This window comes from Vidua macroura, chromosome 1 (genome assembly GCF_024509145.1).
Source record: "Vidua macroura isolate BioBank_ID:100142 chromosome 1, ASM2450914v1, whole genome shotgun sequence".
In the NCBI taxonomy this organism is placed as follows: domain Eukaryota; kingdom Metazoa; phylum Chordata; class Aves; order Passeriformes; family Viduidae; genus Vidua; species Vidua macroura.
The window spans coordinates 63,932,449-63,951,114 of record NC_071571.1 but is presented as its reverse complement, the minus strand read 5'-3'; the positions used below and the strand labels follow the sequence as shown (position 1 = coordinate 63,951,114).

Below are 18,666 nucleotides of genomic sequence, written 5' to 3'. Positions count from 1 at the left end.
GGAAGCAGGCTTGGTAAAGACAGCATTCATGATAATTAAATGGCTCAAACGGACTTTGAAAAGAGAAACGTGTCTAGCTAAGGACTGGGATAGTTGATCCCTTGCTGACTGTCAGCAGGGCTTGGGACTTCGTATCCAAGAAAAGGCAAAGCTTTGTGTGACGCTGCAAGGGTGCTGAGTCAGGGGATCACTAACCTGTCTGCCTGGCTACTGCCAACCCCAGAGACACACAGACAAACAGGAGCTTTCTAGAGCCTGGTCTCTGCATTCTTCTATGTCTGTTTTCAGGAAGCTGATACACACAGAGCTGTTCTTACAGAGTGGTCTGTAGAGTGCTCCTTGGTTTCATGGCATTTAAACACTCTGCTTTGTTTCTATCTCCTAACTAAGAGCTAATCCCTCCTAGAATAGTTTCCTTGTATCATTTTTCAGGACAATCAGTTACTGAGGCTCCAATTACAAATGCCAAGGAAAGTTCCTCTCAGTTATGCATGTCAGCAAAATGTCTTCTTTTATTAAGGTGACTCCCATTGTGGAGGAAGGCTACAAGGCAAAACACAGACTCTGCCAGAAACACCTCCGCATCTGAGGTGTTGGCAATATTTGTGTCAGGATGAAGTAATTGGAGCACCCTACTGATTACTAAAACAGGTTCTTACCAGACCTGTCTGAAACAGTGAGGATTTTTGAGGGGGAGGGGGCAGGTGGGGAGGGGGTTGGTGGATGAACTAGGAAAAGCTGAAAAAGGGGGAAATCTCCCAGGAATTATTCACAGTCCCCATGCAGGGACTGTCAGCTTTGTGATAAAATGTTTGAGATCAACTGCTGGATGAGTGCTTCATGGGGCTCTTAACTCTGAAATAGTGTTCTGGCCAATGGATAGAATCTTGAAAAAGTTTGTTGTTGTTTTGGGGATTTTGTTGGGTTTTTTTTAAAGTGACAAAATGATTCTGGAAACAGTGAAAGGAAATGTGTGGTTCTTGTTGTGAGTGTTTTTCAGGCATTAGGTGTTACCATCAAATATCCTGTGGTGCTGGCTGTGGCTGTTCAGCTGTTTGCTCAGTCCCTGCACTGGCCTGTAGCTTGTGCTGGGAACCCTCTCTCCCACAACCTTTCAGCAGTGAGGATTGCTGCCTCTCCTCTCTACCTTTTTGGTCCTTCACAACTCACTGCTACTCCCTAGTCTTCTGCCATTGATGTCATCCTTGCTTGTGCTGTTAGGATCTTTTTATGTGGGCCCATCTATAAAAAAAAGCACCTTGCCTTATTATTCATAAGGGAAACATCTCTTCTTTCAGTTTCTTTGCTTCCTCTATGACTTGTACCTGTGGCTAGCCAACAGTGATGACTAGTTAATGCTGGTCAAGAATTGCAGCTGTTTATTTTCTTGATGAGAAAGAAAGGAGGCTGAAGAAGAAATGTCAGATGTTCAGACTGATTTCATTGTGTACAAAGGTATCTTGTATCTTCTTCCTGTAACATTCTTCCTGCCTTGATTTTTGTGTTATTTCACAACTCTTCCTCTGGTTCCCTCTGACTGCAACTCAGACTGTGAACTCTCTGACAGTGTGTTTGGGTGATGCCTTGCAGCCGGACTGCAGTCTGAAGTAGGGTACAGAAAACCTGTAACATAAAAAGTATTGATACCAGGCTATTTCACAGTCTCACAAAGTAGAGCCTCTTATCATTACTTTTAAAAGTAGAAATGTTAGCAGTTAGGAATTGTCAAATAGGTGTTACCCGAAGGAGTTGCCTTCTGATAATCCTATGCACACATTAATGACAAACACTAAAATGTCATGGTCATGCACATTACATTTGCAGTAGCACAGGAACCCAGATGTAAATACTAGAAGAAAAATTGTTTGTTCAACACATTTCACAAGAAGGCCTTTAAGGCAAAAACAAGATCAAGCACACTGGAGCATGTTATATATTTCTACAGATACAAAAAAATCATGAGCTAGTGGCATATTCACAGTGGGATATTTGGAATTTTGTTTACTTATGGAAGTAACTATTCTGAAGAAAAGGTGAAAAGATTTTAGACCTTTAGAGTAGATTCAGACAGGTTGCAGACAGGTAGTGCAGGAAGTTTTAGGAACTGTCTGCCAAACATTTTGTATGGCTGAGATAACAAGATAGAAAGGGCATGAGTCAAAGGGAAGATGGTGGGAAGGTGGGAGGAAGAATACAGGAGATTCAGAAATGAGAGGTATCAGTGGCCCCTTGGCTCCTCTGCAGGCATTTTGTATTTATTTTGTATTAGCATCTAGTATTTCGGCAGGTAGAATGTATATGGCATTTATTTCTTCTACCTTAGTTTGGCAAGATTGATGGAAACACATGTAGAAACTTTGTATTGTTTGAATGATCATTTGTATTATCTTCCAAACAAATATACTTCATCAGATCAGTGATGTTCACTAGAAAACCTATTTTTATAGGGATTAACTTTTCATCTTTTAATTAACTCCAGATTTCCCTTTGAAAATTTGTGTTTCACTGCTTTGCTTTTGAATGCAAGACACTTAACACTCCATAACAAAGCATACAGGACAGCTGAGGCATGTGTTGTATATTTTGTATACAAGTAAGTAAGGTTGTGGAGTTTTTTTGTGGTGTTAGAGATGATAAAATTACTGTGCTTTTCCAAGGTCAGAGGGTATTTGTGGCAAAGTATAGAAAAGAAGAAGAAAAAATTCTAAACCTTTTATCTGTGCTCCAGGTATTTTTTGTTAAAGAGCTGAAAAGCCTATTGCAAAACTCCTGAAGCTGACTTCCACTGGTCAAAACCAGCATGTCAAATGAAAGTGTTTCATCTTTACCTCCTACTGTGTATAATGAAACCGAAGGGCTGTACATACCCACATGTTTGAAGAGTACCCCGTAAACTGCCCTGACTTTTGCTATGTTTTTGTGAAATGATCAGTCTAATCCTTAAAGGTTTGAGCTGATTTAAGTCTCCTGCTTAACTGAATTTCTTAGGGAAATAGAGCTCATGTGGTTTACACTATTTGTCTGCTGATATGCTTGACAACTTTCTGAGCCATCGATGTAAAAAGGCAGGACATTTTCTGGTACATTCAGTCAAAAAAACAGCATAATGTATAAGGCTCGCTAATCAGTGTGCATGTGGGGCAGTGCAGTTTATGACGCTCCAGGGGCACTTTGGAAGTGATACTAGGGAACTAGGGTTATTGTTTTAGTAGTGTTAAGGCACACAAATCCTTAGAAACCAGGCTTTGTCAGTTTTGCTGCTCAACCATTTCTTCACATATGAGTTTGGAGCATAAAATCTGCCAAATTAATAAACCTCCATTTCTGGGGAAAACCATGGTTTGCAATATCTTCTGAGTGAGGAAAATAATTTACTCACTGACTGGTTTTCAGGAACATGCTGGAAACACTTGTACAAGTGTTCATTATTTTAAAAGCATAAGCTTTTTAAAATCTTTTTACAATAGAAAAAATAAAGTTGTTTGGCAATGTATGGTATAGAGAGCAGAGATCTTGGTCATCAGTTTATGGATGCTTTAATGTGAGAGAATCTTAAACCTTTATACAGTGCCAATAACAGACTTTGTGTGGTCTAGACAGAGTGATGGATGGGCCTTGTGGCCCATAATAGTATTGAAACTCAAAACATCTTGGTATGTGGAGTGTTGCACATTTGAGTTATCACTAAGAGATAAAAAATTTATTGCACACTTGTTGCCATTTGAAGGACGCTGAAGCAGCTCCTCTGGAAAGACAATCAAAGAATGAAAGCACATTATTGGAATTTTTCCTTCGCCATCACTATCTCCATTCCCATCATACTCTGCTGTGTTTAGTGGAAATTAACTGCAGCAGAACATCCAGAGAACATCTGATTTCCTGTAAAACATTAATTTTATTTATTCTTCCTACATATTTTTCAGTTCTCTCCTCTCCTTCCTAGTCCTACTGACAACAAAAGAAATTACACAAAAGATCAGCTGTTTGCTTTATGTAAAATATTGCATCAAAATAATGATTCATTGGAAAAAGATTTCACACAGTAAACACACTCACAAATACCCACTCAGGTCACAAAACCAAAAATGTTATCAATAAGGACAAAGGAAGTTGTTATTTTGGTTTTTGAATAGTCTTGATTCATGTTTCCTGTCATTTTCCCTGGGGAAAGAGAAACAAGTATCCTTAAATAAACAATTTAACAGAACTGCCAGAAATTCTTCAAATCCTTAAACCAGTATTATCAGGAATAAATCCATAGCTGAAATAAGCTATGCTCTCCTGCTGTCCGAATTCAGTTTCCACATACAAGTTTGAGTGCTACATCTCACATCACGATCTGATACTATTTTTAACCCAAAGGCAAGAAGCCATTGTTGTAAATCCTGTTTCTGTGGCATAGTGTGATGATCACCATATTTCAAGAAGATCTCAGGTGAGGTTTTTGGGTTCTTACCAAGTTGTGCTGTATAATTACTCTGAGGTTTGCTCAGTAGGAAGCAGCCTATTTGTTCCAGTTTTGTCAGCCCACAGAGGTGCTTTGTGCTGCTTTCCCAGCTGAAGCCTGTGGCGGCTTGCTCCCTGGGACACCCAGAGACTGGTGAGATGTTTGTGATCACCAACAGGGGTGCTGGGGATGCTATGTGTCTGGATTCTGACACTGAGTTTGTTCTCTGCAAGGCTATTGGGAAGGGCTGTTTGTCATCTTTTTGTTTATGCTGTTCAAAAAGCCATGAAGATATACAAAGCTAAAAGGTCTTACTGCTTTTTCACGCAATGTTTGAAATATTCTGTGTGTATGATTCTTCTTCCCTTTCTTTTGTTTTTTTTTTTTTTTCAGTATAGCAAATGTGCTCTATTCATGAACCAAAACCAGAAAGACTGGAGAGTGTTATGCTCAGTCTTTTCATGCTGCTCATTTCATATTCAGGAAAGTCAAATGGTTTCCCTGCCTTTGGCCTCTGTGAGACTCATGGAGCATTTTGGGTTGAAGGAACCCATCTAGTACAACTCCCCTGCAATGGGAGGGACATCTTCATCTCATCTAATGGATGAGACCTCTCAGAGCCACATCCGACCTGACCTAGAACATTTACAGGAATGGGGTATCCACCACCTTGCTAGGCAATGTCTTCCAGGGTTTTACCATCCCCAGTTCCTAATATCTAATTTAAACTTCTCAGTTTAAAGCCATTCCCCCTTGACTGATCACTACTTGCCTTTCTAAAATGTTTCTTCCCTAGCTCCCATGTAGGTCCCTGGAAAGTGCTATAAGGTCTCCCTGGACTCTTCTCTTCTCCAGGTTGAACAACTCCAACTCTCTCAGCCTGTCTTTGTAGGAGGTGTGCTCCAGCCCTCTGATCATCTTTGTGGTCTTCCTCAGAACTCACTCCAGCAGGTCCATGGTCTTCTGTGTGTGGGACCCAAGAGGGGCAAGCATCACTCCAGGTGGGGTCTTGTGAGAGCAGAGAGGGGGAGAATCCCCTCCCTCACACTGCTGGCCATGGTTCCTGTTATGCAGCCCTGTGTACAACTGGCTTTCTGGGCTGCAAGTGTACATTGCTGGGTCATGTCCAGCCTCTCATCCACCAATCTTTCTGTGTTAAGTTCTTCCTTAAACTTCATGTTCTCTCACACCTCCTTGGCAGATTTCAAGATGCTGGAAGTTTCTTCCCATCTGCCTTCTGCAGGTGGGATCTGACCTAGCTTTGCTCATTTGGTAAGTGAGAGAGGTGTCAGGACTTCTTCCTTGCAAGCAGGCCAGTTGTTTCTCCTTTTGTCTAATGTCACTTTCTCTTATTCCATAATGCAGCATTTCCATTCCCTGTGATTTAGGATATTATTTTTCCCAAGATATATAAATTGCAAGCATGTAGAGAGTATGAAAGGATATGTAAAGATAATGTAAGGAAAAATTTAGTTTAGAAAAATTTACTCACAGTCAGAGGTCACTGAACAGATTTCTTCACCTTTTAAGACAGAACTCATGGAAACTAAAAATTCAGAGTTCACACTTCAAAGCTTTGTTTATATTGTATAATGCAAAGTAATTCTCTGTGGGAACAGATTTACTGATGCATTTTGCCCTGACTGTGTTTTGTCATATGCCAGGAAATATGTATACATGTATGAAATCAAAACTTGAAGGAAATACTTGATCTGTTTAAATTTCTTCCTGATGAGTATAGGGCAGTTAAGTAGAGCCAGGGGCTTTTCAAAGATGAAGTCAAGCTTAACAAAAATATGTGATTTCACTTGTAATTTCTTCAATGACCGCAGATAGTACTGAAGCAGAAAACTATTTGCTTGGATTTTAGCAGTGTTTGGAAAACCAAAGGTTTTGGTATGTCTCCTGCCCTCCTGCCCCTGATCAGTCTTGTAAAACTCAGGTTTCTTTCCCTAGAGATTCTCTCTGCCCAGCTGGGTATCCCTAATTTTATAAGAGTCTTAAACAAATTACTAGGTTAAAAGCACCTATTTTTAATGAAGTTACCTGGCAGTTGATTGTAACAGATACAAAAATAAAGATTAAGTAAACCTTTCCCAAATTATTTCAGTGCAACTGAATAAATTCTTATGTCACTTGCAGAAAGCAAGGAATGTGCTTGGTTTTGAGTTCCGACTATCCTAATTTTGGGATTGTTGAATTTAACAATTGCTTGCTAGCTGGTGCGTGTTAAAGGTGTCCTTTCAAGGAGATTGTTGTAATTGCTGTCTGCTCTGAGCAGAGGAGAGAAAAAGTTTTATCACTATCCTGACGAGAATGTGAAGCAATGTTGGATTTTGTTACTACAGCTGTGATGTGATAAGAATGCTGCCAGCAAACAGTTGCACATGTTTTAACACGTTGCTGCTTCTCATCTGGGAAATGGTACTGTGTCCTTGTTGGATGCTGTCGTTACAAAGGTGGCCAGCCTAAAGCAGCAGGGAGGAGATCAAACAGCCCTGCTGTGGTGCACTGAGAGGCTGAAATCCTTAGAAACTATTAGTTGTGTTATCTGACCACATGATTGAATTCCATCAAGAAAAAAGTGGATCTGGACAAATCTTTTCATATCTGGTCTCATCATAAATAGGTGAGATGTAAATTCTGGTAGGGAAAGGAGACTGTAAAAGGGGAGTGAAATGGCATGGGCACCCTTCCTGGAAGTTGAGTAAGGAGAGGGATCCTGGCAGAGAGGGACAAGTTCTTGGTTTTCCCCTATGAGTATGCTTCAGCTCCATTATTTCCCTGCACAGCCAGTCCATTGGAGTAACCCCTCTCCAATCCCTCTTGGAAAATATTTCTCACCCTAAATAAACCAAAGTGTATGTGTCATACTTAAATACTAAAGAAAAGTTATGACTCAAAGGTGTATATTAACTCCATACGTTGGTCCTTCCTGCCATATATCAGTGAAAGTCTTCTTTTTGGCTTTTATAGCCATAAAATTAAGTGCCTCAGCTCTGTTTCATCTCTGACGTGCCCATCCTTGACTTCAGAAGTTAATTAAATCAACAAGGTCTGGACTGAAATGTATTATTAGGTGCCCCCTGCCACCCTCCCCTCCAAATTCTACCTGCCTTATAAACCTGTAGATAGAGTCTCATCAGGCTAAGGCAAAGCCAACACCTAGGAGACTGGCTTGGGTTGGAAGGAATAAAGCTGTCTCTTAATATTTCCCAAAAAAGCAGTTAAGAGCTTGAGGCAGGACAGAAAACACAGTAGAATCAGAGACGTGAAAACAGTGCACATTTTTATCTCATGACAAGGACAGGTTGATGACCTCTTCTGTTACAGAGGAAGCTTCCTGTGTTAGCTGCCAGGATGGTTTTTCCCTCTCCATTTTTAAACTGATGGTGATTCTGATGTCTGAAATCACTGCAATTCCAGGTACATTACCAAAACACTTTGTTAAAAGTCAACAGAATGTGTCATTTTGGGCACACAATCAAAAGAAAAAAAAAAAAATCTGTGCATGATTGAAAGTCTGTGCCATGCTCTGAAGTTAGCTATAAGCACAGTTAATAGAAAACAAATTAATGTATCTGAGCCTTAAGTTATCCCCATGAAATCTTTATGTACTCTTGTTAAAAATGTGTGCTAACTTTAAGAGAAGGCAGGAGAAGAGGACAGCTTCAGTGTCTCCTCTTTCATGTGTATTTAGTATGGTTACTTCAATGCTGCTTTATAAATTACTCTTTTACAGCTAGAGAGTCTCACCTGTTATCTGATGCTCATAAAACTGAACAGCTCCACTTCTGTATGTATAACACATGAATATCAGAGCAAAGCAAGCTGTTTGGTTTATTTTTTATCATCAGTTCATGCGGTGGTGCTGGTTTGGGGGGGCTACATGTTCTGTCCAGCTGGGGACCTGCCTGCACAAGGTGGCCTCTGAGCCTGAGAGGTGTCCAATGACCCTGGCTGCAGAGTCTCCAGAGTCTGCAGTGCTGACACCTCATTGATGTGTGGCTGTGTGGCTGGGGAGGGACACAACTGCCTTGTGAGATTGTGGCTGGCACACCTCATGTCACAGAAGGTCAAGGGGGGAGTGTGACAGTAGCCTGCCTCTTCCCTGCATCCCGAGTGCAAGGAGGTGGCTGAGGAAGTGCCCTGGGCTGAGGGTGCTGCTCTGGGCTGGATGCCTACTGTTCACTGGCAGCTCATCAGTGTCTTATTTATGGCAGGCTCATAGCAACTTAACTTGTTTTCTTCTTGCAGGCTGGTTCTTCATGCACTTAGTGAGCAGGAAGGAGTTAGCCTAAGCAAAAATTTCTGTAGAGCTTTTGCAGAGCTGTTTGGTGCCACTGGCAAAATGTCCACTCCTTGTGGTATTGCCAGTAGCAGGTTTTGCTATGGGGGCAAATACACTTTGTCTCTTTTGATGCTTCCAGGTCCCAAGGAGACAAGTTGCACTGGAATTCCAGTAATACACTGTCAAAACCATCGGCCTGGATCTTTAAGCTGAAATTTCTAAGCACCTGGAACCCATCCACTAGGGTAGCAGGCTGACTTCTCATGGTTTTCTGCTAAGGCTCTGTTTTATTTTTCCCCCTCTAGCATGGTTCTGTATGGATCAAATACCAAAAGATAGTTTAAAGTATAAACACAGGGAAAAAAAATACGGATGGAGAAGAAATATAGAACTTAGGGAAGCCATATGATTTTGTTTGGAGATGGTCCACTATGCCAACAAAGTTTAATGAATATTGCATTTTGCTTTGTTCGTAGGAGCAGGATGAGTATAAGTCACCTACCACTCTTCTTTGTGTCTGAGACAAATCCACTCATTTTGAGATCATAATCATAAATGTTCAGTAGACAGTGTGCTATCCCACTCCCTTTTTTACTGTAAAATTAAAAACTCTTGACATTGCACCTACTATTCTTTAAAATCATTTAGCTTGATTTATTTCACTTCAATAGAAAACTAATAATAAAGTTTTATATTTTAGCTAAAGGGATTAATGAAGATTTCAAGCCTGGTTTGTCAGAGAATGACTTGCATACCAAGTCAGAATTGTAGAACAATAGGGTTATTTAAACAGGAAAAAGATGTGGTTCTGTGGATTTTCTTGTAGCTATACTGATTAAAGCTTGTCTGCGTGCAAATATTACATAGCTCGGTATTTTTCTGCACTGACATCTGATTTCTAGCATTGTTGTGATTGTATAAATACATATATGGAATAGAGATTCCTTTTTAAAACATTTGGTTAATGAAGGTACCACAAATGACTTTTTATGGTGTAATTCCCCTTTAAAATAGTTCCCATTGAAGACAACTATTAATAGTCCATGACATCAGGGGCGTCACACTTGCAACTTCAGATAATATATGTATTTTGTACTCCTTGTGCAAAACCCCTTCCTGTTTTGTTTTCAGCATTGGTTATGTTACTCATTAGTATCTATTTTTGTTGTGAAACTGTCTCTCTTACATCTACAAATACTTTCTTTTTCCATAGGGAAATGGATTATTTGCACATACACTAAGTAAAATGGATAAAGCTTCTTTTTTTTTAGTTAGGCTCTGATTTTAAAAACTTTGTTATAAAACCTGGTTTTATATTACACCTATAGATAGCTATTGCTTTTAAGGTTATTTGGTTTTTGTTAGTTGAAAACTGCAAAACAGGGTAGTGGAATTTTAATTTTTTTTCCCCTCATAAGCTAGTCCTATTTTCTTTATGTAGAATTACAATGAAACTGTTAGTTATACACTAACTCAGTGTTTTCACTTGCTGTTAATGGCATTTTGTTTGTGGGATGTCAGCAATCTTTTCACTGGTCACGCTATTACTTTTTTACCTATCTATGTCAAAAATTAATTAGTAATTTCATTTAATGCAGAATGGCTTAGTCATTTCTGAAATACTTCAAGGATGACACAGCCATGTTAGTAATTAACTATGCCAGCCTTTATTCTTATTCTGGCTAGTAACTAAACTAAAAGTTTCCAGTGACACTGCATTTTGACATCTCAAAGGCCCAGCTATTACCCCAGTATGGAGGTATAAAAGCATCAGTTAAGTGTGTCCAAAAAATTAATTGGACCCTTTCAGTTTTGTGCTTTATATCACAGCTGTCCAAGAAGAAAGCAAATGGGGAGAACTTAGCTTGTGCCTTGTCTGGAATTGTGTGACAATGTGAACCTCGTTTTTATTCGTTGGCTCAGAAAGGAAGCCAATCAATCTGGGTTAAGAGATTCAGGGATTTGAGCTGGGTAGCAATTTTAGCATGACTCATAACACTTCATAAAATTAGCTTGCCAAGAAGATGTGCTTCTGTGAAACTGTGACGTACCTGGGTTAGAGGTATAGCTGGAAGAGAAATAATTTTGACAGAAGAGCTCATAAAAGTCCAGCTCATGTCTTTTGGTGACGGCAATTGAAAGAATCATCAGTATTGATCATCTCAAGTCCTTATAGCCTGAGCTCCTGCACAATGCCACGTCTCCTTCAGCTCCCCTTTGCTGTGGAGATCCAGGATAAGCACAAAAGTAGGGACAACTACTGAAGAGAAGATGGAAGCAGGGGCAGAGCCAGCTGTCCACAGAGCATCAGTAAGTGATTGTCTGGCATGTAAATCTGGGCCCCACAGTTTAGGATTTGATACCCAAGAAGTGGAGTGCTTGGAACAAGCATACCTTAACATTTCCACTTAATTAAATGTCTCGAGAAACATAATTTTTCTCACCAATTTTGTGATGTCTAAGGGAAAATAGTTTTGCATGTTTATGCAATCACATTATAACTTGCATGGAGACAGTAGGAAATGGGATAAAAATACGATGGGACATTTGTAGCTGAAGATTCCAGAATTTTTGTGCTTTTTAATGCACTAAATCTAGTTTTCATAGTTTAAAAGAACATCCCCCCCAGATACAAGCTGGCCTCATCATTTATCTGAAGAGAAAATGGCTAATCTTTGTTGTAGTTCTGTTCTTCACTAGTGGAGGCTACTTCAGTGAAGCTTGTTTTTCTTTTGTTGTGCCAGCAAGGATTAAGTACCAAACCAGATCCTACTTTTGCTACTCCACTGTTGGCAGCTGCCCTGCTCTGCTTCTGAACTTACTGCCCTGCTATTTTTCCTACACCTGCATGAATGACTTGATTTCCTTCATCCTCCCTCTCACCACTCTCCTCCTTGAGATAATTGCCTTTTGCTGTTCACGTGCTGTGGTGCTGAGCACAGGGGCTGAGAAGAGTTTTCCTGCTGAGCTTCATCTGTGGCCTATCAAGTACTTGTGTGATGGAGGCAGAGTAGCAAAGGGGGCAGCTGCAGGAGGAAAATATAGGAGCTGGAAGCAGAGGGAAGGTAGCGAAGAGACTAGTGATAGAGGCTCAAGCTATTTCATACTAGAACAGAACACAGAGGATAAAAATCTAACCACAGAAGGAGAGTAGTTTTCTACTCGTAAAGTTTTCCAAAGAATTCCACATTTTCAGTACTGCTCTAGAGCCTAAAAAAATAGCTCTTGAGCCATCAGTGTTTCTTGAGTCTTGTCTAGGATTGGCCACTGCTGACAATATATATGTCTGATTCTGTTGGGAAATGCTCTGCTAGCTCAAGTGGCAGTAAATGTGACATGGCTCTAGTTTGCCTAATCCTGTTGTAACCCTGTTGATGAATACCATAAGGATCAAACAAGATTCCACATGTTGGAACAGCTATAGTTTTTCTGGCTATTATCCCCTCCCTCCCTAAATATATATTTAAATAATATATAAATTTATAAAAATTGTATCTATAAAATTATATAAATTATATTTATATATTATAACTATATCAAAAATTACATATAACATCCAGTTATATGAACATCCAGTTAAATAGACAAATTCTAGGTTTGTACTTATTTTGAGAGGAAAAGAGTATATGATGGTAATTCAAGCAAAGCTGTAATATAAAGGAATAATTCAGCAAGGAGGCTGAATTAAAGTTGCACAGACTTTTTTTTTTTTCTTTTTTTCCCTTAAATTAATCTGATGTGGTATAATTGTCTGAAAATAACTAAAAGCTCAGCTATGAGCTTTTATGCACCCCGGAAGAAATGCCTATATATAATTTTTCACAGGAAAGTACTGAAGGCAAAACGCCAGCAATGATTGCATGAAGTACAAAGTAAATTTATTTCATCATAAGAAAATTGTAGATTAACATTTATACTTCCTTCTGTTTTTCTGCACCCTCTGCACTCTGATATAACTATATTTCTTATCTGTGGGTGTGGTGCATTTCCTACAGCAGGAAAAGTTCTTGAGGGTTTGGTGTCATATGGCACAATTAGATATTCTCCTGCTACTTGGCTGCTGTGAATCAGACCCTTAGGTCTGGAATACGTAACCGCAGGATTCCCAACCCCTCTTGCACACAGGGACAGCTTAAAGAGTGAAATTTTAGTGTTGACAGAGTAAGACGAGCACCATCATCATTAAACACTCAGATCTGAAATTACATGGGTACTTTACTTTTGAGTTTAGATTTTTTGCTCACTTCCCCTCCAACGTGAAGAAATCACTTTTTTCTTTTTTTTAGATGACATTTTTCACAAGCAGAAGCCAGCAAGGTTTCAGACATCAGCTGCTATGCAAACTGCTCTCCCCAGACAGGTTAATTTGGGAAGACTTTGATGAGTGTCTCATCTAAAGCCTCGCTGCTTTCAGTTTTACCGTGTTGGGGTTGGGATGGGAGTCGTGGTTAAAAGCTGCACAGAGACCCAAAGCAGAAGGTGAGGGTGTGCCTTGGCTGGGAGCTGCCCGGGTGTCAGTGATCACCTGCGGCTGAATTGAGTCTCGCATGGGAAGTAGGAAGTGCTGTGCTCAAGCTTCCTGTACAAATAGATGCAGCTTTCCCACAGCCACTGCATGCAGGCTGTGACGCGCGTTTAAGATATAATGGAAGCATGTGCTTAATAGCAGGGAGGGGATGATTTCTCGGAGTGGCACAGGGGCTGGGAGACGAGCCCTGCTGCAGCCCTTAAAAGTGTTCAGCTGTCAGATACCCAGGGACGAGGAAGGGCGTGTGAGAGCAATCGGCTCCGCTCCTCACTGCGAGTTCCGGGGCTCTGTGACATCGTGGTTATTGGGAATGCCCGAGTCTGAGTGCAGCCACTGAAAAGTCACACAGCTGGCAGCGAGTGCTACTCTCCTTTCAAGGTATGTTGGAATACAGATTTCTGTCTGTTTTTTTCCTTAACAGCAAAGGATACCCTAAAAGAACAGAAAGCCAGCATTTGCTTCTAATGGAAGAAATTGGAAAAGCTTTTTTTTTTTTTTTTTTTTTTTTTTTTTTTTTTTTTTTTTTTTTTTTTAAGGTAAGGACTAGAATAATTAAATAGCTAAAAAATGTTATTTGTGGTTTGGCTAAAATCAAACTATATGGTGCTTAGAGCTGAGTCAGAAGGAAACCTTGGTGTCCTGACTGTTAAAAGGCTGAAAATAAATAGACATCAAGAACTTCCCAAAAGGGTGAAATTACTTTTGTCAGTGCAACTTTTAGAAAAATATCTGTGTGAAGTGTTTAAAAATGCTGCAGAATTAGGATATATCCATGTGAAAGGCAATTGCTAAAATGGCATATGTTTTAGTACAAATAGAAGAACTTTCTTTCATACTGAAAAAAAACCTGATTAAGCTGGAGGAAGCCTGAGTTTAAAATGCTGGTACTTCCTCCGGTTTAAAGGCATTTCTTCTGCCACAGTCTCATGCAGCTGGTATCAGGAAGGAAAAAATACGTTCATCTGTATTGTAAATGTGTTAACTTCTAATCCGTGTTAATGTATGCTTCTAATCTGATCAGGGTTTAGGGTTATGTCGTTTATGTAAGCACATACAAAATCTGCCATACTTTAGTTTTCTAGTTTGCATTTAAATTTTTTTTTGACACTGAGAATAGACAACTGCATTTACTGGAATGTTTGTAGTGCTTTCTCATCATAAGGTTTTCTCAGCTTTAGTAATGAAGATATTTCAGTCTAGTTTATTTTAAAGCTCTGTATTTTCTGTAATACAAAAGCACTCTGCTTCCTAACTGCATACAGCAATGTCTTCCTTCAGAGAGCGCTGTAAGTTGTAAAATATTTAGAATTACTATAGTAAAGAAAGAATTGCAGGGTGGCTTCAATCCTCTTGGTCAATAGACACCAAATGCTTTAAAGAAGTAAATTTTAGCAGAGATACAGGCTGTGACTAAAATACCCCCATGCAGCTTTCCAACTGCATGTGAGCAGGCAGAGCAATCTGATACATTTGGCTGCCCTCAGCCTGAAGGGCAAGTGGTCTCGGTTAAGGGCAGGCACTGGGTTTGGGATTCCAATATTTACGGAAACAGAAGTTTCAAAATCCTGTCCTTAAATATTTTTCAAAACAAACATATTATCCTGATGCTTGTCCTGTATAGAACTTGTCTGTGCCTGAATGTGAGTGGGTGTCTGGGTTGTTGTTTTAACATGAAAGTGGATGAAACCCTTCCATCAATGAACGTAAGCTATTTTGGAGAAAGTACTGCACATTGAAAAGCCTACATGGCTGCAGTTAGGCTGCTGAAAGCAATGCTTTAGATTATGGATTGAGAAGTGTGTGTTTGCAGAGTGTCTAAATCTGTAATAAAGTGGAGGTATTCTTTCAAACTAAACCAGAGCTACTCCAGAGCCAAGCAAGTGTGATGAGAATCAGACTCCTTTTCTCCCATGCTTCTTACTGGCTGATGGGGGTATTTCACACAAAGTCCTGTCACAAGGACACAGAAACCTCCCTAGGCTTCATGTGGAACTAGCATTTGACAGCCTGGAGTAGTTTCTGATCCCCATGCTGAAGTATATTCTGCATGCACCTTGCTGGTGGTCGTGGGCTTCTTTCCCACAGATGTGACATTTTGATGATTCTGTTTATGTGATAGTATGCCTTGGGCCAAAAGTTAGCAATATAGATAGCAAACAATATGAAGTTTTTTCTCTCTAGCTAGTTTCTTGGATTGCACTCTATTCTCTAAATGCTTCATAAGTTTTGTAGAAATAGTGTGGAAGTGGTTGTCTGGCCTTTCCCTTTTGGTGGAGGAAAGTATGTACTTGTCCATATTATTATTGTGAGTTTAAAATGCAACTGTGAGAATGAGCAAGCCACTCCATAAGGAAACAAGCAGTGCTAATGCTTAACCTAGTTCACAGCTCATTAGTATGCCTCTGATATCATCTGTGGTGTGAGCCTGAGCCCTGTGCCTGCAGTTCACCCTGTTCAGACCTTTCAGTGACTTTCAGTGGTGAGACCCAGTGGACTGTTTTGCTTTGATGTAGCTCGAAAGAACTGCTGTAGACTTGCTGTCCCTCTTCTGGAGTGGGGAGTTTTCTTGAATGTGCCTGAAACTTCACAGTGCCTATAGGTTGAAAGTACCAAATCCATAAATATCTCCTGGGCTAGTAGTACTGTGATATCTGAGACCATAATTACAGCTCTGGGCCCATGGATATCTCAGGCACACGTGAACAAAATACTGTGGCAGGCTGCCAGCATCGCTGAGCTGATTCCATCAGACCTCCTTGTGTATCCTAAAGCAGACTTTGCCTTCAGCTTCATGAGGCTGAAAGTGATTCTGGAGCTGTGCTTTTCCTCTGGTACTTGCCCAGAGCTGGGTACAAGCTCTCTCCTTTTCCTCTGATTTCTCCATGCCAATGCACTTCCAAATTGTCTTTTTTGCCCTTACATTCATTCCACGTGAAAACTAATCTTCTTTTGGTTTGCAAAGGGAAACACTGAACAAAACAAGAAAGAGCAAATCCAGAGGGAAAGACAGCAGTGATATTAAGCTCAGCCTCTAGCATTCTGTATTTCTGCTGAAGCATAGCTCAGCGGCAGTGCTAGACTATGAGCCTTCTTACTTGACAGAAGCACAGGTCTGAGGGCCATCGTACACTGCAAATTTACCTAGTCTTGGACAAACATTTACAGAGATGCTTGTGCCAAATAACTTTGTGCTGATCAGTAAGAAAATAGTGTTCAGTAACTGTTCTGTGTCTCTTCTAAATGGTTTCAGCTCAGTAGCAACTGAGTGGGCTTTATATTCATAAAGTAGGTCACTGCAAGGAGATACTAAAACACTAAAAGAAAAAAAAAAGAGTATCTCAAATTACAAAGGTCCTTATCCTTCCATTCCTGCTGAAGTAGAACTTTTCCAACTCCTAGTCTTCCAGGAGAAACAGAGGTGCCAAGTAGAAATTTTTAGGCTCCAGAGCATAACTAGGTTAATTGCATTGCAAATATACTTTCAAATAAAAAATGTAGCTATGTAAAAACCCACTTCCTTTTTGGAGTTTCCTAGATCTCTTTGTATGTATTGCTACTTGTGCACAATGACATAAGTGTTTCTCATTTTTGTTTTTTTTATTCTATTATAATAATGAAAAAATGTCCTGAGTTGCCCAGCATCTGGGTGTTTTTTTCCTAAATTTTTAAGGAAATCTGCTCAGCCTGCAAGAGAAAATCCATAATACATTGTTAGAAAGGTCACCAGTTTACCTTCTGCCTTGAGTGTCCTTGGTTTGTGCAAGCACAGTTCCAGCTTTGGTGGAGTTTGGGCTAACTTAGCATCCTTGCTCATTCTGAGTGAGTCAAAATCTCTGGGGTCCCAAAGCCAGCCAGCACCAGGCACAGACACAGGAGTCTGACTTTTGGGTCCATGCACACTAGAACAAATTCCCTGCATGGAGTTTCTTCCTGTGTATTTTCCAAACTTGTTGTAGACACAGCCATCAGGGGTACTTGTTATACGTGCTTTTTGTTGCAAGGAGAGACAAGATAGAATCATGGAATGGCTTGGGTTGAAAGGGACCTTGAAGACCATCTAGTTCCAGCCTACCTGCCATGGGCAGGGACACCTTCCACTAGAACAGGTTGTTCATAGTCCTATCCAACCTGGCCTTCCGAGGATGAGACATCCACAGCTTCTCTAGGCAGTCTGTTCTGGTGTCTCACTACTCCTCTGAGGAAAGAATTTATTCCTAACACCTAATGTAAATCTCCCCTCTTCTAGTTTAAAACCATTCCACTTGTTCGATCACTATCTGCCTGTGTGAAAATTACTTTTCCTTTTTTTATAGGCTCTGTTTAGCTACTGGAATGCCATGCTGATGTGTTCCTGGAGCCTTCCCCTCTCCAGATGGAACAATCCCAGCTCTCTCAGCCTCTCTTTGGAGGAGAGTTATTCCAGCCCTCTGATCATCTTTGTTGCCCTTTTCTAGACATGCTCTAAACAGGGCCATGTGCTTCCTGTGCGGAGGACCCCAGGGCTGGATTCAGAATTCCAGGTGGGGTCCCAGCAGATTAGAGGGCAGAATCCCCTCCCTTAATCTCCTGCCCACTTTGCTTTTGGTGCAGCCAAGGGTATGGTTGGCATTTTGGACTGCAAGTACTGATGCTGTTTTCATCCACAAGAACCGCCAAGTCCTTTTTGATAGAGCAGCTCTCAGTGAATGCCTCTCACATTCTGTACCCGTGTCTGGGATTGCCCTGACCCAGGTGCAGCACTTTGCGTTTGAACTTGCTGAACTATTTAGTTCTTACGCACCCACTTCTGTAGTTTGTCCAGATGCTGGTTAGGAGACAGAATACAGAATCACTTTTTATTAGAAGGAAAAATTACCATTTTACTGTCATGCTCATGCTTCTGCCCTTTAATTGAGACTGTCAGTATTTGTGTCTGTTGCAAGCTTTTCTGCCTTTTGCTTTGTTGTAAAAATGAGGAAAGGATGGAGAGTATAAGACATGAGTCATTACTCAAGGAGTGGACGTTGTCTGAGTATCTGACAGAGGCTTTGATGATATTCATGTTTGGTTATACAAACTGTTGAATTTTCAGATAGACAGGAACGAAACTTGCAGATCTGAAAACATTTATGTGTTTTATATATTTGCAAAGAGGAAAAATCATGGGAACAGAAGAGCTGTATCCATTTTCAGGGACTGAAACGATTCCTTCGAGGCTACGTCTGCTTATACTCTTACGTACTGTAAGTTGCTGTGGCGTAGGAGAGATTTCTTTGCACATGTGTATGTATAGCTGCAAATAGTTCAAAATTACATGCTCTAAATCCCTATGTACATAGAAGGAAAAATACATTTCATGACAACTAGCATCCAGGCTAATCCTTTGCATGCGAAGAAAATTCCAGAATTAAGTAGAAGCAG

At 40.3% G+C, this 18,666-nt stretch overlaps 1 protein-coding gene across 3 annotated transcripts in view; it reads left to right on the top strand.

The window, feature by feature from the left end:
• The window catches only part of RNF144B (ring finger protein 144B), a 95,428-nt gene that overhangs the window by 29,221 nt on the left and 47,541 nt on the right, over positions 1 to 18,666 (top strand). The window contains exon 1 of one of the 3 annotated variants that reach the window (XM_053997382.1): positions 13,624 to 13,644. The exons of the other annotated variants lie outside the window; for them this stretch is intronic. The gene's annotated coding sequence lies outside the window, so the exon portion shown is untranslated. Of the gene's footprint in view, positions 1 to 13,623; positions 13,645 to 18,666 lie in introns of those variants that run through there. 3 annotated transcript variants of the gene reach the window in all.